Source organism: Rhopilema esculentum, chromosome 9 (genome assembly GCF_057945365.1).
Source record: "Rhopilema esculentum isolate cy_ngs chromosome 9, ASM5794536v1, whole genome shotgun sequence".
Classification (NCBI taxonomy): Eukaryota; Metazoa; Cnidaria; class Scyphozoa; order Rhizostomeae; family Rhizostomatidae; genus Rhopilema; species Rhopilema esculentum.
The window spans coordinates 8564986-8589243 of NC_142823.1; the positions used below are offsets into that span (position 1 = coordinate 8564986).

A 24258-nucleotide genomic window follows, 5' to 3' on the forward strand; every position below is an offset into this window, starting at 1 on the left:
TATTATTGAAAACCTATTTAAAATTACATGGTATTAAACTGTATAAAACGAATTAGTCAACCCTGTATTGATTTTTTAAACCACCCAGGGAGGATGCCGTCTTGGACTAAACAGGAAGGCTATTCCATAGTTTTGCTCCCCGGAAAGAAAAGCATTTTTGTCCATTTGCTGACTTCTTCTTTGGCAACTTTAAATCAGTCTCAGTGTTCCGGAGGCTGCGGGAGGAGCATGCTGAGTTTTTGGTGAAGAGGTTAGACAAGTATTGAGGAGCCAAATCATAGAGCAACTTGAAGACCATCGTTTTAGTCTCATTGCCAATGAGCTCTTCAATTGTCTTCCAGCCAAACCTCGCAATAAGTGGTCTTCTTGTAGTATCAAAGCTGCTATTTGTTATGATCCTAGCAGCCCGATTTTGAAGTTATTGTAACTTCCGGTCGATGTCTGTAGACCCAGCACAACCCCAGACAGAATAACAGTATCGAAAGTGGGGCTCCACAATACCAGTGAAAAGAGTTTTCAAACTTGCCATAGGCAGAAGGATCTAGCGTGTCTCAAAAAGCCGATCGCCCTGAAGATCTTGGTGGAAACTGCCTTAATTTGCTCTTTCTAATCTAATGAGCAATCGATTTGCACTCCAAGGAACTTTGTTTTCTAAACTACTTCGAGCTCATTGTCGCGTATCTTCAGTTCCAAGGCTTCATTTCGACTTCTAAGAGAGCTGCCCTTCTGCCTTGTGGATATGAGCATTGAATGAGTTTTTGCTACATTCAGTGAAAGCTTATTGCCTCGCGACCAAGTCTCCAATTTCTTGAGATCGCTACTTGTATGGCATGCTACAAGGGTCTTGCTCAGGCCCTCTTCTTTTCATCATTAATCTGAATGATCTTGAAGACTGCTTGCAATCCCCATGATACTAGTTTGACAATTGTTTCTAGTAATCCAGTGAAATTGGTTGAAGATGCACATCAAGAACTATTCAATATCTCTGAATAAATGAGAGTAAATAAACTAATCATAAGTCCTGATCACGAAAAGACTGAATTCATGGCATTAGCACACCCACAAATGACGCGGAACCTTAAGCCCCGGCCAAACGACTCGATTTTTCAATCGATTTTCTACTCGACAAGAAATCGAGTGAAAAATCGAGTCGTTTGGCAAGTCAAATGGCGTCGAGTGATGTCGAGTGAAGTTTGATCTCTGTCAAAAAGTCGAGTGAAAAAGGTTTTGTCGAATGAAAATCGAATCGTTTGGCCACCTTGTCGAGTGAGTCGAGTGAGCGCGTGCGCAGTTATCATCTCTCATGCTGGGCAGGGAAGCATACTACCCTGGAGCCTGGAGGTCCAGGGGACCTTTTTAAGTGATGACTTCCATTTTAAGAATGGAACTAATTAAAAGAAACAAAGTTTTGCCTGAAAATAGTAATTTGCTTAAACGAAATAAGTATTTAATGGCGGTTCCTGCATGAAACAGACGAGCAGGGTCTTATGTCACTCTAGTTCGTCAAGAGATTATAAAAGGATATTTGCACGCAAGATCAACACGGCAGCCGATTTGCGTTTCTTCACCTTCAATTTGTTGGCGTGAGTGAAAAGTCGAGTGAAAAATCGAGCGAAAGATTGAATCGTTTGGCCACTCATGCTCGACTTCGCTCGATTTTGAGATCAAATCTCGAGAGAAATGTCGAGCGATAAATCGAATCGTTTGGCCAAGGCTTTAACCTTCCTGAGGTTTGTATGCTAGATGGTTCGGATATAAAAAAGGTTGATCAAGTGAATTCCCTAGGCGTCATTATTGATGAGAAAATAACCTGGGATAAGCACTTCAAGCGTTTAAAAGGCAGAATGAGTGCGGCTTTGTTGAAATTTTTATTTTCTTGCTAAAGCCAAGAACATTATCGAAGCTTTAGGAAAGGCGATGATTTTACAGTGGATATTGTACTAACGTTTGCTTTGTGGCGATAGCTCTTTACACGGTTTGGGAAATAGGGGATTCCCAAAAAGGGGATCTCGCTAAGAGCCAATGAAAATGATATGCAGATATGTTTAGTACGACGGGGTGACTTCTCCTGTTGGTCTCGCTTAGAAATGGGAAATTCACAGAAGATATAACATACATAAGGTAAATTGACATGTGGCTTCGACTATATGATAAAATATATATAATTGAATTGGTAAAGATAACCAAATAAGTTTGTTGACATTAATCAATTCATCAATTGTACTCATTTTTAGGAAATGTACGTGACCTTTGGTACATTCAAATGTTTTTTTGGTCTTTTCTTACTAGTCTTAACACGTGAACAGTCATTTCAACAATATCTTCTGCGTGCAAACTTTCTTATTGTCCATATTGTGTGCAAAAAGAAGGTTTTCGTAATAAAGTTATAGTAAATACGGCCTCTGCTTCCCTCCTAACAATTCCTGCTTCGGTAACAAAAAAGTCTGCAGGTTTTGCAATGCCGTAGTAGTGTTGTATGCCAAAATTTGAAATTGTCTACAAAGTTTACTGTGACGATTTTATGAAAAACTCATTTTTGCATGTCATTTGAATATTAAACGGAAGCTTGCACGCAGAAAATATTGTTGAAATGACTGTACACGCGTGAAATCTCGTCGGGAATTGCCATGCTCTGCAGTCTGGGTTACAAATTATCACACAGCTTTCGCAGCCTCCCCCGTGTTTGCATCACGTAAAAGAAATCGAAGCGAACTTCCACTGTATAAATATTCGACAGCAAAGAGTGAAAGATAAGGCTTTTTTAAGCTCTGGCTTTTACAGTGACAGCTGTTTTAAGGTAGGTTGCGTAAACTTTAAGTTTTTTATGAAAGAGCTGAAATCAAAATGAAGGTTAACGACAAAGTTTGAAAGATAGGTGAAAGTGATACAGAAGGCTTTGCTTTGCATCGAACAATGCATTGAAATTGGTTACAATCAGTTAAATGTCAAACTTTTTGTCATTTATGTAGACGACTTTATAAGAATCAATTTGAAGTATGCACATTTTAAATGGGAAATGAAGGAGCAAAGCCTTTTCTAATGGTTTGATTCTAATGGTGTGCTGACCGATTCTAATAATTCTCAAGAGTTAACAATAGGTGTCCATTGGTAAATATTTAAATGTTAATTTGCTGCTCGAGAGTAAACCTTTGTTTTATGTTTACTTAGATACGCATTCCTGTCGAAAAACATTTAGCGAAAGTTAAAAACGGATATTTGACTTCAATGAAATAATTTTTGAATTCTATTGACTAAAAGTTCCAAATTGGAATCTTTTGAGAACTTTAAAGGAAACTTTTGCACACATGCATTCATAATCCGATTTAAATGCGTTCAAACGTTTTTCATGTCTGTTTAACTAATAGCTGTGCTTATTAGAGCGGCAGACATTGACTTTGGAACAAATGCTATAGAAAGAGAGCGACCCATAAATCTTTTAGAAACGAAATTCTTTTTCTCGACACGGCGCTACGTATGTACAATTTTTACGTCGACATTCGATGCATCGCGCAAATGGCGTTTAACAAACATAATTTTGGTCCTTAGTGCTACAGAAGCTAGAAATTACAGAAACTTTCCCGAAAAGAAGATCATAAGAATCGCAAGCTGCCTTTATATTATGCATCTTTCATTGATAAACCTTTAACAGCTTGGAAATTTATAAGGCTATTTTATAACAGGTGTCTTCGTGAACTTTTGCCTGTTGAGCAAAGGGTCGTTTGTAACTGTAGTCTGCATGTTTGATAGCAAACCAAATGAATCTCTGCATTGTTAATTTTCACGCGATTTGGCGTTTCAGAGAAAAAATGAAGATATCTATCAAGGTAATAGTTAGGAAAAGGTGAAAAGACGGTAAAAGGTGACGTGGTAGCCGAATGGTAAGGTGCTCTACTGCAATGCCATTGCTGCGGGATCGATCCAGGCTGAAGGACAGCCCTCAGTCCTTTCAGCTGAAAATGTGTACCTAGTTGAAACATACTAGGGAGGTAAAAAGCGGCGTTGAAGGGAACTGGTCACCCTACCACACAATGCTGTAGCCCAGGACGATGCGCCCCTAAAAGCGCAATCCCCAACGTTCAATATCGAATAACCTTTACCCTTTTAATTGTCAGGAACAAATCAAAACGATTGTGAGAGTCAAATGTTTTGTAATTTGATTCTAAATGCTGATCAAATGGATTTTTGTCTGAGCTAATTTCACGTGGGATGTTGTAGAATTTGATTTCGCTAGGGGTTCTATTTTAGCTTTTTTGTATTACTCGCATTTGGATGTCAATTGTCATGTTTCAACTTGGTATTTAAGTTCTTATGCGCTCCTTTGATGCCATTGGGAATAGCAGAGAAGAAGGAGTTCTGTAGTTTAGGCTTCTGCATGAAAGTGTGGGTCCCTTGAATCAGATGGGTGTATTTAATTGCTTTGGGTCGGATCTATCGTGCTTGTTTGGTATGCTGATTTCGCGCTGTTCTCTTCTCACCACTGTGTTTAGCTCAGGCTTGCTGACGAAGAGGTGACTGACCAGGTTTGAGTACCTCTACTTGCTACCAGGTATGTTTACCAGGCTGTGTGTAGTAATGCTTTGAGGTCTGTATTTGACCCCCTGCTGTGAAATCTAGTACTCGCATGAATCGGAGCAGTCTCACTTCTTTCAACATACATTATTAACACCTCGTGCTTGTGCCTTCTCTGCCGAATTTTTCCAGTCGAAATAAAGTTGCAACAATTTTGTGTTATAATTTCACAATCATTTGTCTGTTAAAAATTCTACTTTAGCGGCAAGTTTTATTGTTGCTTGTTAACATTTATTCTGACTTGTGCCGCGTATTGTATCCTTCAAAAGCGGGATTTCTTTCAACTATTCTTTATTATAAACGACCAGGTGTAATTGAAAGCTATTCATGCACAATTATTAACTTCAGGCGTTTTTCTTTAGCCTTCCATCAAATCTTATTCCTAGATATAGGCCATTTTATGATAAATGCTGTTCTTTTGTTAGAATTAGGGCTCTTGTTTAAAACAAGACAGAAATGCTGCTGTTACAATACTTTTGTTTCCTTTTTTCAAATGGTTTCCAGATTTATGCTTTTATAAAGAGCCTTAACATCTCATTAGACATCGCAAGACTTTTGGATAATTGAGCGCAGTTTATTTCGCTATTGATATTTTCGTTGTTACCCCCTGGTTGCTCGGGTACTTGTGCATTCTGTAACCTTGAACCTTTTGCAGATGAGTGGCCCGAGCATACTAAAATTGTTCTGTATTGTGGTCAATGTAATGGTACCTTTACTAATATTGCTACGTTGTCATAAGTTTCTTGGGTCGGCAATAAAATTGTTGCAATTAGAGAATTTCTTTTAGATTTGCTGTTACCAGTGCTTTTTTATCCTCAAATTAAAACATTTTTTTAATTAAAATTGGCGTTTCATTGGCATGCTACTGAGTCGACCTTTCATTGTTGTATCGGTTTCTTAATTGATGGGTGTCAACCTTCCTCTGACGTAAATTTAATTATTATGTCCGCCGTACGGATAACATTTTATCATGCATGATTGCATACACCCTTGTTAGCTTCTTTTTGAAAACCCATTGTTATCAAGGGGATAGTTGGAAATGAACTAATAGGGATTACGTCTTATAGGGTGGACATTGCTCAAGATAAGTAACACAATATATTGTTATATTACATGTCTATTATTTTATGTATATTATTTCATGTATTTCATGTATTATTATTATTTCAAATCTATTATTTCATGTAAATTACATAACAAACTACCTGGTGCGTTGAAACAATGATTTCCTCATGTTGAGCAAGTTTAAGTGAATGAGCTGCTTATGTAGAGCAAGTATTGAAGAGTGTAATTGCTCCTGTTGGGCAAATGCATTCTACTTCTTTTTCCTGCATCTTCATTCTACTTCTTCGTTTTCATCCTCTACTTTTTTCTTCTTCCTCCCTCTCGGTTCTAGTTCTTTTTCCATTTTTATTCTTCTTTTCTCTCTCTACCTTTTTCATCTTCTTCTTCTATTTATTCTTCTCCTTCTCCATCTACCTCTTTGTCCTCTTCCACCTCCTTTATTTCTGCTTCTTCCGCTTCTTTTCTTCTGCCCCTGTTATTTTTCTACTTTATTTTATACGTCCTCCCCCCCCCTACTTCTACCTTTTTCATCTTCTTCCTCTTCTTTTCTTTTTTATCTTCTTCTTCTATTTCTTCTTTTCCTTCTCCATCATTTCCGCCTCTTTTCTTCGGCCCCTTTTCTACATCTTTATCCTCTTCTGTTTCTTCTTACTCACCCTCTACTTTTTTTCTTCTACTTTATTTTCTACGTCCTCCCCCTCTACTTCTACCTTTTTCATCTTCTTCCTCTTCTTTTCTTTGGCCCCTCTTATTCTTCTTTATCCTATTTTGTATCTCCTCTCTCACCTTCTACTTGTTTTCTTCTACTTTATTTTCTACATCCTCCCCTTCTACTTCTACTTTTTGCATCTTCTTCCATCTTCTTTTCTCTCCTCCTTCCCCTCTTCTACTTTTTCATTCACTTCTGTTTTTTCTTCTCCCCTCCTCTACTTTTTCTTCTCTTACTTCTATTTATTCTTTCTCCTCGTCTTCTTGTTCTGCTTCTCCATCTTCGTCTTCTAAAAACAAACCTTTAAATGTGTTTGGTTTTTGAACTCCTGCTACCATGTACATCATAAAGGAAGGTTGCTGATTGATCATACTGATTGCTAATTTATATAATGAGCTGTTATAATATGAGTTCGGTCAATGCTTCATATTTTCCACACATCAATAATCGCGTTTTTTATTTACCTTCGTATTGAGACGCTACAAGAATACGATTTTGTATGCGGTAGAAACAAAATAGAAAAAACAACAAGTTGACTTATATTTTCAGTAAATGCACTTAAATACTTTTTCCGCGCCACGAATATGTCTGTTGCGTTTTCCATATCACCTAATTTATTTTTTCATTGTATTACTCATTTGCACACCCTTTTCAACAAGACATTTCATTTAAAACATTTTCTGAACAAAACTTGGCCGGACCTATGTTTTCCATTTCAAACTATCCTGTGCCATGGCTAAGATTTCGGCAACCTAGACCGTGCCTTTGCTAGTATGTGTGATATTAAAAAGGGTTTATAACGGGTCGTATGGCACATTATAGTAGTCAATGGTTCCAATGACCTATTGCAGATAAAGTGGCTTTGTTACACTTAAGCAGAGAAAATTGGCTAACATTGTAAGTTTTCCACTGTCTTGAGACGCACTTTGTATTTCCGTGCTGCCCCAACAAATCCAAACGATACATAGCTAGAGATGGCGCTAGCCTGAAAATAATGAAATGGACACAAATGAAGGGTCTTCCAAGCAACGCCCTACAAACATTAGACAAAGCTATGTGGAGTGTATCGTTTTTTCTTCACTTCAAGATAAGGCAATACAACTGCACATTGATTTCAGATCTTATTAGTACACAGAAGAAGCCGAAACGAGAGTAGTTGTGTTAACAAAAAAATGAAGGAAGAATCGCTATAATTTGCTCTCACTTTAGAAACTTTGATGCAGTAATGATTGTATTATTCCACGTCGTCTAGTAAATTTATAGAATGACCCTCGATTTAATTCAAATACAGGCAGAAATGAAAAAGCCAGCTATTAAATCTCTATCGATACGTCAAATCAACTTAAGGCCTCATTTTGAAAAAACTTCTTCAATTCTTTTGTAAACATTTTTTTACCGCAGATTCGGATTGAGAGCATGGATTTCATGACGACATAAAGATACAAATTTTATAAGGGATTTGACCGTGTTTGATGACTAGAGAGGTTAAGTTCCTCCGGAATGATTTTTGCAGTCAAATTCCTAATTCCTTACAGATTTTCAAACCTCATTTCTCCGGAAAATCTAAAATTCAAGCACAAACAATGCGAAAAATTGTATCCAGCCTAAAATTATGGAGATACTATCAAACCTGAGCTCAATACCGATCTACCAAAAAAGTCGTATACTGAAGTTTGGAGAAGCTTCCAAAGAGAGGCCGTAAGTCGAATCGGTTGGTGTTTTTGCTCTGTCGTTGCAGATTACACTGATTTCTTTTATAAGTTACAGGCTGTAAGAAACGAGTGCTGGACAGTCAGAAAAAATTAAGAAACTTCAGTACTCGAAGCAAAAAAAATTAAGAAACTATTAAATCATGATAAAACTGAGAACAACGAAATTTTGTAAAATCCAAGAACAAGATTGCCCTGTTGGCCTAGAATTTGAGAACAAGGGATAAAAAATATACTTCCCACAACTAAATACAGCATGTGATAAAAACGGAAGCGAATCTCTTGATGTGATAAAAAAGGTCACGAACATTTCATAACATCACTCATGACATCATAATTTAGAAACTCTTAAGAAACAGCGAGCATTGAAATTTCCAGAACATTAAGAAACTGGTGTACTCAACATCGACCTTGGTTTCTAAAAAAATGAGTGTAATTGTTGATAGACATGTATTCCTAGGGAACCTCGCCTGACGACAAACTCTACAAATTAGGAAAGTTTCGGTCATTCACTTCGCAGGGTCCCCGACGAGGAAGTGAATGGGGCTTCTTGGGTATGACACCAAACACTTTGGAAAACATAGAGCTATGTTGCTTAATCTTCTGCTTTTAGTTTACAAAGTTTCCAAAGTTTTTGAACATACTGCTGGTTTAGATTTCCAAGATGGTACTTTATTCTTTGGATTAGATTTGCCAAATTTGAAAACATGCCATTTCATTTATATGTCTGAAAAAGTTAAATACTCTTTTCATAAGTTTAAAAGAACTAGAACAAAAAGAGGACAGAAAAAGAAGATTTGCGAAAATTCATTATTTCAACCATGCTAATAAGCACTCTGTATTTGCATTTGGATTTTCCCTACATGCGAACTTTATTGCACACCCATGGCGGCCATCTTTAGAGCCTGAAGGACAGCTTGGCAAATTGGTTGATGGCGGAAGGACAGATGAATTACAATTATCTTTTGATAACTCAAACCCTCGAAAACTCGAACAATGGCTAAATTGAACTGATATGCGTTCCCTTGCGAAATACATTGATGCAGAAATACCCCTGATAACTCGAACATTCGCTATGTTGAGCCATTTCATTGTTCCCTTGGGAGGTTCGAGTTATGGGTAGCTTACTGTAGAACCAAAATGGTTCGACCGAGTGATGCCAGCTGATATCAAAGATCTGTTTCTTCAATTTGGAGATTGAAGAGTTTTAGAGGGTTGTGATTAAAGTACCGATAAAGATAAGGTAGTTGTTTAGTAAATAGCCCTGGATGATGACGTCACGTCATACCAAAACTGCTGTTTTGTACATTTTTCAAAATTGGATTTATTGTGTGAGATTTGAGATTCTTTTGAATTTGAGAGCCGGTAAATTTAGGCTCAAGCTGGGTAATATTTCCAACAAATTAGTCGAAGAAATTTAGACGTGAAACAATATTTTACGATAGCAGAATATTCTATGTGTATGATATAACATCGTTATTATTGATAATGGCAAAAACTTACACTGCCATTAAAGAAAAGCCTCCAGAAAATTTTTATGCAGATATTTTGCCATAATCAGCGTTTACGTTACAAGCAATGTCCTTAATGAAAGTTCTTTGACAGGTCATGCTAATTATATAAAAGCCTTTGTAAGGCTTATTCAAAAGTATTTTGTCGTATCTTAACCTCAGCTTGTTTTCTAATGCTTAAAATATTCACGGCCGTGTTCATCTAAAATTGTTCTTATGAAGAAAGAGTGAAGTTTTCTTAAGTCAATCTTGTTTATGATTCTTAGCACACGCTGCTTAATCGCCTATTTCACTCGTGAACCCAGCAGATCGGATGGCAGCAAATTTTTGGAGCATTAACAATTTCTTTGATTTTGTTGGCAAGGATGTTTTAGTATTCACACCGTTTTGGACTTAGAACTAAACCACTAGATTAAGTTCTTACCGCAAACCATGAGCGGATTGTGCAATATCGTTATAGTTGATGCTCATCTTCTCATACAGCATTCAGTATGTTGACACGGGAAACATGTTTGGGGTCATAAAATCCTATCCTTTTAATTTTCTTGATCAAGCTCCATGTTAAAATGGAAATGCTTTGATGAAAGTTCTTTTGCTTTGTCTGTTAGAGAAAATTCTCATCTGCAGCGAATTCAAGCTCATAAACTTATTAGGTTTTCTCTCTGTCTCTCTCCACTTTTCTAACATTTAAAATTAATTTAAAAAATTCCTCTTTATAAAGTAGGACATTATCTAATTTGTTGAATAATATTAACAGTTTATGTAGGCTAAATCTTCCTCTATCAGTTCTTACGTTTTCTTCACCTAAGTTAAATCAATTGCTACTTTCTACTTGTCCTTAAATTTGAAAAACTTAGCGGCTATTTTTCTTATAAAACTGTACTCATAACAGAAAATAGAGTGTCTTTGATCCAGTCGTGAAGCAACACTGAAAAAGAAATGGTGCGATTGCCATTGATATTTCGATAGAGATATTTTATTGGTAAGATGTCTCTCAGAGACAATTCTCATACCATTTGCAGTTGCACTCGTATAAACAATAAATTTTTGTCAAATTAAGAGATTGCGGAACTCATTTGAGATTTGACAATATGCCAACTGCTTGTGCAAGGACTTCAGAATTTCAACATCATGTCTTGCAATCTTCCGAAAAGGATCTCAATTCAGGGATCAAATATGACGAAATATTCATTCCAAATGCAACTTTGACTTAATAAAGGATGTCTCTGCTTGCAAACCCACCTGACATAAAGTAATCTAGAAGAAAGTAATTCAAATGAATTTTTAGGCTATGTTTGTTTTATTGTTAAACGCTGATCTGTTAGCTACATAAACATGAGTTCATACGGAATAGCAGACACGTGGTTTATGCCTGTTTCATCCGCGTGGTGTAGGTACATACACTTCCTAACGAGCCAGTTGTGTTTCAAGTAGATTATAAAGATGTCAAAGCCCCTTAAAGCCCAAAATACACCCTTTTTTTATGAAGATAAATTTGTTAAGAATATTAGGTCTAAAATTTCGTCACGTGGTTGGGCAATCAGGACAAGAGTTACTTTTCATAACGGAAATGTTTGAGAAACATTCAATGTGCTTCTTTGCTTTGTTTCCTACAACTTTAAATGATAAAGAAGGAAAGTAACAAATATCTGAACTTTTTCTTTGATTCGTATGAAAATTCACATTATGTTGCTTGGGAATGACTCAAAAGTAATATTGGGTCCAGGTTTAGAAAATTTAAGAGTATTAAGACAGAAATAATAATTATTCTTCCTTATAAAAGAATTCACCTTTTTGCATTTTATCTTTGACTTGTTTGAAATTGTTTGTTGATCATTTATGCACTCTTCAAGAAGGACGTTTACTTCAATATTTATCACTAAAACGTGTTATTGACAGTTTTAGGTCAGTTTTGATATGAAAGCTGGAGCACTATTCAACGTCGTGTTAATCAACCCACAATGAGAACCAAAACGCCAAAAACCTTGCTGATAATTGATTCGGCATTTGCTGTTCACACTTTAGAGTCTAGAGGAAATGTTAATAAAATACCAAATTCTCTGTTTACTATAATACGACTAAATGCTGCAAATTTATTTGTCTTATTTGCTAAAGAAATCAGCAAATCTGAGACGATTCGGTAATTAGTTAGATCTCATTACTTCAATCGTGTAGGAGCGTGATTATTGGGCTGTTCTGAGCCAACGCAACTGCCCATCACGGAAACAAAACATTTATTTAAATATTTGCATCCGGCAACTCACCCACTGGCTTGCTCGTTTTTAATTTGCATAAATAGGAGATTGCTATTTAAGATGATGCATTTAGAATTCAGATAAAACACAAGCGTGAGAGTTTGCGGACAATAGTCAAGAAGTTGCATACGGTGGAAAAAAGCATTTGAAGGTTTAATTATTGAAAGAAACGGTAAGAAATTCGTCTAATTTAGCGAAAGGTTTTCCATGATTGTACAGCAATCAATTTTTGCCTTTAGTTTCTTCAAACCACAGAAATCGTTTTGCGTCATTGGAAAGCGTTAGCTGTAAGCAAAACATTATACTGGAAACATTGTTCTCAGATATGTAAAAGCAAAGAAAAAGACTTCAATTATTTAGATATTTTTTTTCAAAAAGGTTGGAGCAGCTGAATTATTTCAATCAGAGCATTTATAATGGAATTCTGTATCAGTGTGGTTTATGTTCTAATTTTATAACCTTAAATATCTTGATTTTTTTCTAACTCTTTTGTTAAAACATTAATAAGTCATAAAAGCCATTGTTTTTGTTTTTGTCTTTGTTGAAATTGTCAAAGTTTACAATCACCCTAGCAACCAGTTTATAACAATTGGGTAAAAACACTTCTACTTATTTCATATTTATGACAGAGTTTCGACTTGTTATTGAGTAAGAACAAGCTGCAGGTACCGTACAGGTATGAAATAACCTTAGAACAATCTGTATTGCTACTCAGGCCAATCATATTGGAGCTTTACATTAATCACGATGAACAAATCAACGAGACATGTATTAAAAATAATCTGAAAATTCTTGTGTCAGTCCTGCTTTTTTGAAAACCTAATGTCAATTTATAAAGGTTTTGGATCACACCAATCCTAGCTCATAGTATCTGCACTGCATGTGTTCAATTTTTCTCCTCTAAAATAATTTACAACATTAGCTCTGATGGCCTCTGATCACCGCATATTTTCTTTTCTTATCTTTCAGGATAACAAAATGGTTTCAAAGCGGATGCTTCTAGTGTTGATCACGTGTATGTTTGCAATCTCATCATATACCGATGCGTTTATTTCTATTGGTGGATTACCGTACCCAGGGCCTACCATTGGCCCGTACTCTGTAAGTACTCGATGGCTATTCACTGTTGAAAATCCGATACTAATGCACAGTGTTGGCAAGGCTAGCATTTCCTGTCTTAACAGCATTCTGATATAATTGTGATACGTACACACTTTTCATAAACTCACTTAGGTGCTTTATTTACATTAGTCAAATTTTATACGTTTTCAAGGACATATACAGTTGAAAATACACCTGAAATACCAACACCTGAAATCATGACTTTTTGTTTATCTATTGCAAGCATAAAAGAGGCCAAAAGCCCTTGCAAAACAACAAGGGAGCGCAATTAATCATATTTACAACTATGTTGCAACGTTTTAAAAATGGAGCTTTGCAAAAGACAACAATACGACTAAAATGTAAATGATATCATTGATGTGTTTTTAGATGTAAATGATATTATCAATAATCGCTTATGTTAATTCATACATTATTTTCACTGGTCAAAAAGCACGTTTCTCTATATAGTAAACTTAATGTACCTCGTAGAGCAGTGCAATTGGGTTGATAATGGCAAAATTTTCAAAAGATTCTCACGATACTCCTGAAATGTTTGTTACATTTTCTTGTGGCTTATTAGAAATATTACTGTGAGAAGGAAGGAAAATTGTACATTAGAGCAACTTTGCAAATGTGTAGGGGTGTAAAAAACAAGAGTTTAAAGGAGAATGGTAGCAGGGAGACAGAGGACTCCAAATGGTGCTTATCCAACATAAGTTCCCATTTTTAGCTTCAAATTACCGTTTGCTCTATTTAAAAACCTGTATCCATGAAAAACGATACTTTCTTTAGAATATAGCTTGTTTTCAATCTCTTATTTTCTTTTCGTTACCGCTTTTTCTAGGTATCTTTCAAATTCCAAGTTTTCAAATATATAACCTTAAGAAATATCATAGAGTTGAAGAAAATAAGACCACGTGATTTATCTCTACAAGCCTGTTTCGTGAGTAACTCACTCTTCAGGAGATGTCTGAAGTGTGAGTTACACAGAAACAGGCTTGTAGAGATAAATCATGTAGTCTTATTTTCTTCAACTCTATGATATATCACGCTCTACGTGCTAACGTATTGAGCACTGTGCTACGGAAATATCAAAAGTCGAATTTCTAACCATAAGAAATATGTTTGTTTTTTTAGACATCGATGAAAGAAATATGCAAAGTATTGGATGCCAAATGTCTTCGACTTTGTGCGTCTCTGGATCTGAATTATTGGAATTGTTACCGGCTTCACAAAGAAGCGAGCAAGGCTAGAAAAGAGCAAGATGTTCTGGAACTTGATTACTGATGTTCTGATGAATTATTTAAGACTCTTGCAAAAGCATTGTACGTTCAATCTTATTCTAGATAAAAATTTACTCTCCTTCTTGGTGATTGTAAATTGTTCCTCTGGAATTTCTAGAATAACGGATACATATTAACGCATTGAGAAAATATGTTTAAATGTATTAATTCTTTAAGTAGGTAAATCAAACTATTTCTTGTTGCTTTCTGTAATCGAATATTCTGATGAAGCCAAACACCAGTGATAAAAATTGACACCAAGTCAATTTTTAAAGAATTTAGCTTTATTTTGAGGCAGCTACCAAAGTAGTACCAAACTAAGAAGAAAAGTTTCTCGAAATCCTGAGACTAAAATTGCTATTATGACACACAAGCCTTGCTGTTGGCTTTTCTAAAACATCCATTACTTCTTTTTAAATGTTCCAGAATGGCCTGGTTCTTTGGATACCATTGCTGGATGGAAGAGTAAATCACGAATAAAAATAATTTCACAATTTTAGAGGTACGAGCTGACGCTCTTGAACAACGGAGTAACACACTAAAGAGATGGAAATCTCACATAAAAACATATAGAGGCGTACTTAACGGAAATGAATGGAAAAATCTAAGGCCTGGTTCAAACAGTGTATTGATCATGTGCCGTATTAAATGGGGTTTTTGATTCGAATAAAATAGAAAATGCGGCAGTTGATTCAAACGCCGTATTAAAAACAAACCGTTCTTATTTGGTTGCTATTGCTTTACCATCAAAATTGTGTTAATGAAGCATTTTGGAGTGAGAAACTCAACTAAAATGGCGAAAATGAGCAAATTGAAAATCAGCACTGCTAAAAAATTCAACGACCGAACTAGGAGAAGACAAAGAACTTTAGCTATACTACAAAAATTGCCATATTAAGAAGAGGATTTGTTTTCAGGCCCTGTCCATCTATCCCTGCTTCTAATAATTTGTAATCGAAAGATGTTACATCGCCTGCATCACAAGGTCATCTCACAAGCTTCAACAGAACGAAGGCTGGTTCTTCAGCAACTGCATCCCGAGCATACTGGAGCTACGAAAAGCGGCCGTTCTTGAGTCATCGATGGCGGGCAGTTCGCCTTCGCATTCAACAAAAGACTGAAATATTTTATCAACTTGCATGATTTAGGCATTTAGTTCGGCACAAGGAAAATGCAGCGTCTGAATTAGAATGGTACTTATGTCGAGTAATACGGCAGACCGTGTCAAACTAAATAGTTGCGTCAAGTAAAATGAAAAGGGCTGTACCAAATTGATTCAGAGGTCGTATTTATCATGTACTAAATTGAGTCTATATTTAATACGGCACATGAAAAATACGCCATCTGAACCAGGCCTAAGTCGTAATTTCAATGCTTATTAACATCAGAGAATAATATAAAATAACGCTAATGCCGAGAATATAAGGAAAAAGCTCTTTAAGTAAGGGCTTGATGAAATTTTAGTACAGAATCAAAATTGGCCATCGTCAGTCGGACACTGCGTACCCTTCACCCTATCAAAGTATCTGTCAATTTACATTCCTGCATATAGGCCAGTTGAGATAACACACATATATCGATAACAGAAAAAATGTTCTTTCTCCACTCATTTCATAAGGTCGACTCCTTTATCAATAATTCCTTTAGAACAATGGCAGGCTACCAGGCTATGGTTTGGTCTTCATTTAGCTAATTATGGTCGACTCAACTTTTTTGGCTGACAATTATTGGAAGCAACTTAGATAAACAAAAGGAATTCAGTAAGGACACATCCAAACACAGTTACAAAAGTTGTTTTGCGGAGTCTAATCGTGTTGCAGTCGCAAGAGCGCAAGAGTTTTCAAGGAAAGAGAAAAAGAAAAGGGGAAAACAGGAGCAAGGAAAGGGGGACGCGATGTTCTGCACCTCTAGTAACTGTATGGTTGGACATACATTTTTGCCTTCCTTTATATTCCGTCGCTGATGACTTTGTAAGAGCTGTGTTGCAGCCGCACAAATTCATTCAGCAGTCTTGAGTACAAGCAGAAAAGGTTTAAAATCACGTAATAGGCACACCAAATCATTGAATTCAATAAAAATGCAAGGGTATAAAAAGGCAATAAAACACATGGGGAAAAAACACTACCGACCTCAAAGGACCACAGAGGGACGCGTTCTGATATCGAGGTCGAAATGGCGGTAAACTTTAAAAATGCTCTTGCTTCCCAGATCAAACCTGAAGATAACTTCACACCTAAACCATCCTTCAATATCGTGAGTAAAACTGAAATTTCGTATGCTATTTTATGTTTTGTAATTAAACTCTGATAGCAAGGCGGTTGTCTGTTTTAGTCCCTGTAAAAGTATTTGTATTTGTGTGATAGCGGTCACCTGCATAGGCCAGTCCAGTTCCAGTCATCAATTTTTTGGGAAGCATTGAGTTTTATGTCCCTTATTGTCCCTAAAAGTGTGAACGTCGTGAAAAGCAACAGAAAAATAAATTCCCTTCTTTCATGAATTTAGTTGTTGTCCACTTCACAGTTTTTATGTCACCAAACTACTATCGAGAAAACTTTTTGATTTCTTACAACTGCTGTGTGGCCACTGTGTGTGTGGCTGACACATCTTATTCCCATTTTGAACATGGTGGTGCATTAATTTTGATAGGGAATGGAAGGTTTAAGTCACTGTTTTCTTTTGAGGAATTCAAATCTTGCCAAAATATTTTACTTAGGGTTATGGCTTGAGAAAATTGTGATAAAGCTGTCTGTTATTCTTTCTTTTCTTAAATGCCATCTCTCTAATTATAATCAATATTATTTTGTTTAAAATTTTTTCTTTTTCAAAATGTGACCAGATATCTGCATGTCTAAGCTTTTCAGAGTGATTTCCCCCAACCAGATCCACTGAAAAGATTGCAAAGGGGTGAATCTCCTGCAGTGACAGACACCTGGGGGGGGGAGGGGACAGTTGCCCCCAATATTTTGGAAGACAATGTCATTTTGTTTCAAATGTCATTTCTCATTATGGGAGAATGTGTGTTATCTTATCAAAACCATAGGCTTGCCCCCAAAATATTTGCCAAGTGTCTGCCCCTGATTTCCTTGGGCCTGAAACTACCAAGAGGTCGATCTCTTTTGAACTAAGACAGAAAAGTATTGTCTGGCATGGCAAGAAAAATATGTGTTTTCCATTATAGCATATATAAATAATGTTGTTTGATTCTGTAGATATGTTAAAAAAATTTATTTAAAAAGGACCTGTTGTGTGAGCTTGGCCTTATTCCAACTATGATTTAAATGAAAAAAGGTCTTACTGGTTTAGCTCTGCTATTTTTTGACAAGCTAACCAAACACCATTCCAGCTCAGAGTATTGATGCACTTTTTATTGATGTACTTTTTTCATTGCTCTGTCAATATGTTTCAATAAAACAATCTATTTCAGGCCTTGCTCATAATGCTAAGATCACATGCTCATAATGTTTATCTTTGGTTGTTTTATTTCACCAAGTTTTTTATTATAATGTATACTCTGTAAATGAATAGAATAATTTTAATTTGTTCTAGTATTCCTAGTTGTACCACTATTACTGGATTTCCTACCTTGTGCTGTGGTCCACATTTTTTTCACCATAGGTAAATGTTTCCTGCTTGTCAATTTTGGTGTAAATCTTTCTCTGACAATTTCAATGTTCATTAACCTTATTACCAGGATATGCTTTCTTTATCTGATGTTATGTTTTATGTTTCATCTGCAATTATATGTTTCTAAATAAAAACTGTTTTGTTTTTATATTTCATATGTGCAAAAGCTCAGATTTTTTGTAGTGATGGTGTTTGTTTATCCAATTTTAATTATACTTAATTATACTCAAAATTAAACTTCCAACTTCCAAATCATCTCCTGTCAAGTCAGGTCTCCAAATCATTTCATTTTTTATTGACTTAAATCAATTGTGTCTGCTTCATCAGCCCTTATTGTTGGATCCAAAATTTTTCCCAATGTTACGTGTTTCCAATGCGACTACTGCCTCTACATTTAGATTATCTGGAAGTTCTACTTCTTTATAACCTTACTTTATCTTTCCACCACAGTTTGTTAATGCATTTTCAGCATCTATCAGAACTTTGTATATATTCGGTAGTACAATTAGGATACCTTTAAATTCAAGTAAGTTGTGTCCTTTTCACGTGCTTTTCACAATGGTATCCCGTTATTGCAGTTTTTATTTTTGCATTTGAAGTAAATTGAATTTAATCTTAAATTAGCTGAAAATAAAGATCTAATGTGAAAATAATCTCCAATCCCTCCTTTGTTTTGAAGCGTCGCAAATATTTTGCTGAGGAAACGAACAGTTAAAGGCAGTGGCAACGCCAGCTATTACAGAGTGGGAGGGTAATGGGCGTGGCCAGTGTGACCACGCCTCTTTTGCCTCGTTCCAGTGATTCGTCCCGTTCCTTGGGAAATTTGATATACCCCTACCCAGGGTTTTTTAATCCATTTTTAGAAGAAATATATAGACTATATTTTCAGAAAATTGAGGAGGTAATTACCCCCCATACCACCCCTTGGCGCCGCCACTGGTTGAAGGTCAGCCAGTGTGTTAGGCAACCCTCCGTCCTGGAGTTAAAGAGCATGCGTAATGATGATAAAGTTCCACGCGCATGCTCTTTGAATCCAAGATGGGGCTGCTTCACTCCTTCAAACTTTTCATTCGTTCGTCTCCCCAACAGGCCATTTGATTTTTCCAGAGCTTCCCCTACTGAACTGCTTTACGAGATCTTCTTGCCAGTAATTCCACCCCAGTGAACTTTACGTCTTTGCTTTTTACCACCGGTCCAGCTCACTATCCGTCAAAGTTTCTTGGCAACCGAGTTTTCACACAAATCTTTCATTACATAAACAGCTCTCCTTTTGTACTTTTCATTTGCGCTACTGGCTCTGGCGCAACCGGCATGCTTTGCGAATATATTTTCAAAACCGGCCTAATTTCGTTCATAAAAGACAATTTGGTTCAAAATGGGAAACGAAATTAAAATTGCGGTAACGCTTGTCCTAAAAGGTTCCAAAAAATCGTTTACAATTGGGACATTTTTTTAGTGAACGCAGTCTCAAAAGGCCCAGTGTAGAATAGAGCCAAGCTTGGTTTTAAACCCAATGGCCTATATGATTTGATTTGAGAAGCTGCAGCGATTTTCAGTTCTCAAATTAAATTTGTCTTTCTATTCACAAGGATTTTTTGCTTGTAAACACAAGAATAAGAATTCCTATTCAATTTTATTAACGAGTAATGCAATTTGAGGTTTTCTCGCTATCCGACTGTTCCTGCAGGCAATGTTTGTTTCTTGTGACTATGAATTTGTTGGCAAACAGGAAGAAATTTCTGCGAGGAAATACAATGCACAAGAACCAAAAGGCGTTTTGCTAAACGTATGCGATCCATGCCTTTTTGTTTACTTTTGCAATCTTTTCGCAACGAAGTTTGATCTCGTTTGTTGCCTGAGTATCTTCAATTTGAATAAATGATTTTTAACCATGAATGCATTCGGTTATATGCTTATTGATGAAACACGATCCGCGGAAGGATGCACTCTAAGTTCTATTAGCGAAAAACGACCGGACATGGGAGTTCAAATCAATTTGCTATGCACCTGCATAGGACAGCCTCAACTAATTTTTTTGTTTTTCTGTTTGACTTGTGCTAACAAAGCTGTGTTTTCGTCTAGTTTGAAAAGGATTTCACGGCTTTGAAATTTTGAGCTAGGCCTGAAAGCAAAAGAACGAGAACCAGTGCAAAGCAGGCGGAAGGATTAATTTCTAGCAGAGCAGAATTATAGTAAAAACTGATAGATTTTGATTATATTATCGGGACAATGCAAATTGAATTCTTACATGCCATGATATTCTTCTTTATTCATAATAATCAAACAGAAACTACAGTATTATGTAAATGGCTTTGAAAAGAGCAAACATTTTGTAACATATTGGCTGAACGCTTTTTCGTCTGACACTCCTCAGAGTATGAAACGTCAGAATAAGGGTCTGAAAGAACATGAAGAAAAATATTTACCCTGTTGTGGATCGAAATAGGCCAATCAGAAAAACTCAGGCATAAGACCGGTGTAATTGACCAATCAGTGCTGCGTGCCTAAAGAAGAATTAAATTACCACTGGAGTCCAAGAGAGAAAACAAACCCCTTCTGTCTACACAACGGCGGCTTTTTCATTTGTATGTAGATCGATTCCAAAACTGCTAAATGGAAAGACGACCGGGCTCTACCAAATATCTGAAACATATCGTCATTATAGAGTTTTGCACAATCTGGGTTACCTAAAGATGTTGACCGATGGCAGAATCACTTGTTTTTACAGTGTTTCTAGACCTACAAGATCAAGGAGGCTGTTTTCTTTGAGGGGCAGTTTTCTCTCTTATGTTGGAAGGAACATGCTGTTTTATCCTATCCCCCAATCTTTGGCTTCTACCAAGGTTCCTTAAGTGTTGTTGGCCCGGTCATCAAAGCTGCTGCCATTACGAGCAGCCCGGTTTTGTAGTTTTTGTAAGCGTTTGATTTCGGTAAGACCACAACAGCCCCATACCGAACAACAATAGCAAAAGTGTGGCTCCACAGAACTTGTGTACATAGTCTTCAGAGTTTCTTCTTCTAGTACTGGTAAGGTCAGTTTTAGAAAATAGCAGATAATGGATATTGTCATTCCCAAACCAAAACTTAGTTTTGGAAATCGCATCCCTAATTTCCTGCACTTCTATCATCCTAAACTTTAACTTTAAATTGGTATTAGTATGAAAGTTCCCAGATAGAAGAGGGTTAGGAACAGCTTCGATTTTGCTGGCTAAGTTTTCACCAATTGTACAGAAAGAACGATTTATTGTATTTGAGATTCTTTCTTGTAAATAATTGCATTACCTGAATCTTTGATACAATCAATATTGCTAGATTTTGATCTTTTGTTCAGGAGTTCATTATTTTTTTCCGAGTTTCCTTCATGTTTTCTTTATATTCGGAAATTTTTGTAGCAAAATATTGCTTCTAAAGCTGGTTATTGAGAGAGTTGAATTTATTTCGAGCCTGTCTGTGTGAATCCGTAAGATTTGGTGACTTTCTTTTAAGAGCAGCTTTTTTCAGTCTGTTCCTGGCCCATCATCAGACCCTGGAGGTGTTTGCCAATCCAAGGGCAGTACTTTCCTAGCGGAGCATGTTTTTCAATGAGAGAAGAAAACAAAAGTTACCAAAAGCGATCACATTCTGTCGGCCTTCTACCAGCATGCTCTGCTTTTTACAGAACTGGTGTTTTGCGTTTTCATGGTTATCTATACGTCAAGTCTACGTTGGACTAGCCGCCTTATTCCTAAGATATGGCACTTATGCTCATATATTCATATATAATGCATGGTAAACAGGTAGCTAGTGTAGAATTTTTGTGGCTTCTTTCATTTTGCCTCTGTTGCGAAGCAGCGGTGGGAACTGATAAAATTTCTTTCTATAATCCAACCTGCACATCATAATTAAAATATTTACCAAAAGATTAGAAGCAGTATTTCTCCCTAGCATTGTGATGCGATCTTAATTAATAGCTACCCTCATTTGTCATATCAATGTTCTAATTTGAAAACGTTGTTAACAATCGCTCAGTTACTTTAAAGACTTTGTTTTCCAAAAAGTGAAGAATAGATGCACAGGTGTCCTGCCGTCTTTTTTATTGCAGCAAAAAGCCATATTAGATCATAGCAGGCTATTTGTAAATTTTACACGTCATCATTTCAATCATGAATCATTTTATTTCATATTTAATGGCGCAGGGCCTATTTTAGTGTGGTTTTCCCACATTTTGTGGTCTTGGAAATCCAAAATGTGATCTTGGAAATTCAAAATTGTGGAATGGGTTTTTCATTTTAGCTATACTTCTGTTATAAACATGTTATTCTGTTGATAAAGTTTTGAAACTTTATAACATGACAGAACAGTACAAAACATCCATGAATCGTAGCGCAAGTTCCTTGGTCCAGATTACAGCTTGGTCCTGTTACAGCCAATCAGCTTTTTGCTCTCAAATGGTGTAAAAGCCAATCAGAGCTTGTAAATACCCCTGATCCTAGCGACAATAACAACAATGGCGGCCTTACAGCCACCAAGCTGCGTGAAAATGCACTACAAACTTCGAACTGCTGCAAGCGAAAAAATCTCAAGGCAAAATAAATCTATGATTTTTTCAATATGTAAGGGTCGTTCTAGATTTTCATCGTGCGCATTTTTCTAAATTTCTTGGCTCAGCGTGTCTATCAATATTAAAATAGGTATGAATTATAGAGCCTCTAGCAATGTTAACCTTTAATTACTGTTACTGTCGGAGTCCATAAAGAATAGGCTATAATAGAAACATATTTGTAATCGTGTTATGTTGAAGATTTTTGTTTTACACGAAAAAAAAATTGCTTTCTACGGCAACGGTCGATAATTTGAAATTCCATGCTTCATATACAGCCTTGTTTTCTTAAAGTGTGGTCTTGGAAAATTTCCATAAAATAGGCCCTGTAATGACGTGTATGGCTGAAGCTACTTTTCTCACAGAAGCTTCTGACATAATTTACGAGTCTTTTTACCAACAGAGAAGTTTCCAGTTTGCAGTCGATTAACAGCAAAACCAATATAAATCTAAAAATGTAAAATTCAAAAATTCCAATCAATGGTTGCGGATTGTGACATAGCCTTCGTGACTGAGGTTTTCAGATCACTGGAATGTTTTCATGTTCTGGGGTGTCTGACTGTTTCTCTTTAAACTTGGTAACATTTCTTGTTAGCTTTTCATGTTTGCTTCTTCTCATTAAAGAATCGTGTTTATCATTATATGGATATCAGGTAAAATAATCTTAAATAGACTGTCTTTTTAATTATTGTATTGCATGATACACATCTCAATTTTCATTTCAAGTATATATGTAAGATTTTCAGTGATTTCAGTCATGTTTTTCCATCGCCCAGTCTCTACCAGTTTCAACAGAGATTTATGACATGTTTTTTGATAATACATCCAGGTAGTCCTAACTTTTAAAACACGATTTTTTGTGCCTACGTATTTTTCATTTAAGTGTTTTTTTGTACAGGAACGCCAGTGTTTTTATTCTACTAACACACTCATATCCCTATCTCTGGATATTATATATTTTATAGTTTTGTCAACCTCTAATCTAATGTGCTATGTTGCACCAAAAAATCTCCCATTAATCCTAAAAATGCTACCGAGGAATTGAGATTTGCTTCCTTGTCCAAAGGGTCGTCTTTATAATTAAAAGTCATATTTTTACTCTACCTTCTCAAATTTTAAAGCTTTTCTTTTTTGCCACATTAGCTTTTTCGTCTTGCTGTTTCTAGGTAATGAGTCCTGTGATTTTTGTTTTCCTTCTTATGCTGTCATCGACATACATTTGTACAAAAAAATACCTGATCATCATTCATTTTAAATGTTATACCTTTGCCAGCAGGATTGGACAAATAATGTTTTAGATAATTGTGTATAATTGTGCAACGGAGATAGTTGCACAATAGATAATTGTGCAACGGAGATCTGTTTTCTCCTAGTCTAACCCTGAACTTGCTCCTAGTCTCTCCAGTCACACCCTAACATTAAATGGAAATATGCAACTCCTCTTGTAAATGCCAACTTGGTTTTAAGGATTTTTTAGGACCCTGTCATCTAATAATCTTATTTTTGGAAATGTACCCGTCGCAGCAAAATCTCTCCCTGAATATGACACATCAACAAACAGGTGCTCATACTCTCTGCAATTGTTACATCTGAAGCTAATTAGATATCTTTCTGATAGGTTATCCGATAATTCACATAGCTATTAAACAGGTGGTGTTTCCTGTTAAAAGAATTTTGGCGCTTACATGAACACTTACCTTTGAGAACAATTTCTGTATTTAGCCAAATAAATTGCATGTTCCCTGATTTGATTCTATTAAAACCTTTTCTTAAGCCTAGAATTGCAAAAGAAGGTTAAATTTTGCAAAATGTTAGCAAATTTTGTGCATTTCTACACACAAAGAGCGATT

At 36.1% G+C, this 24258-nt stretch overlaps 1 long non-coding RNA gene across 1 annotated transcript; it reads left to right on the forward strand.

The window, feature by feature from the left end:
* Positions 1 to 2661: 2661 nt before the first annotated feature.
* LOC135688732 (uncharacterized) lies at positions 2662 to 14398 on the forward strand. Its single transcript, XR_016144040.1, has 3 exons — positions 2662 to 2797; positions 12788 to 12919; positions 14060 to 14398. It is a non-coding gene; the product is annotated as an uncharacterized LOC135688732 (long non-coding RNA).
* The last annotated feature ends 9860 nt before the right edge of the window (positions 14399 to 24258 follow it).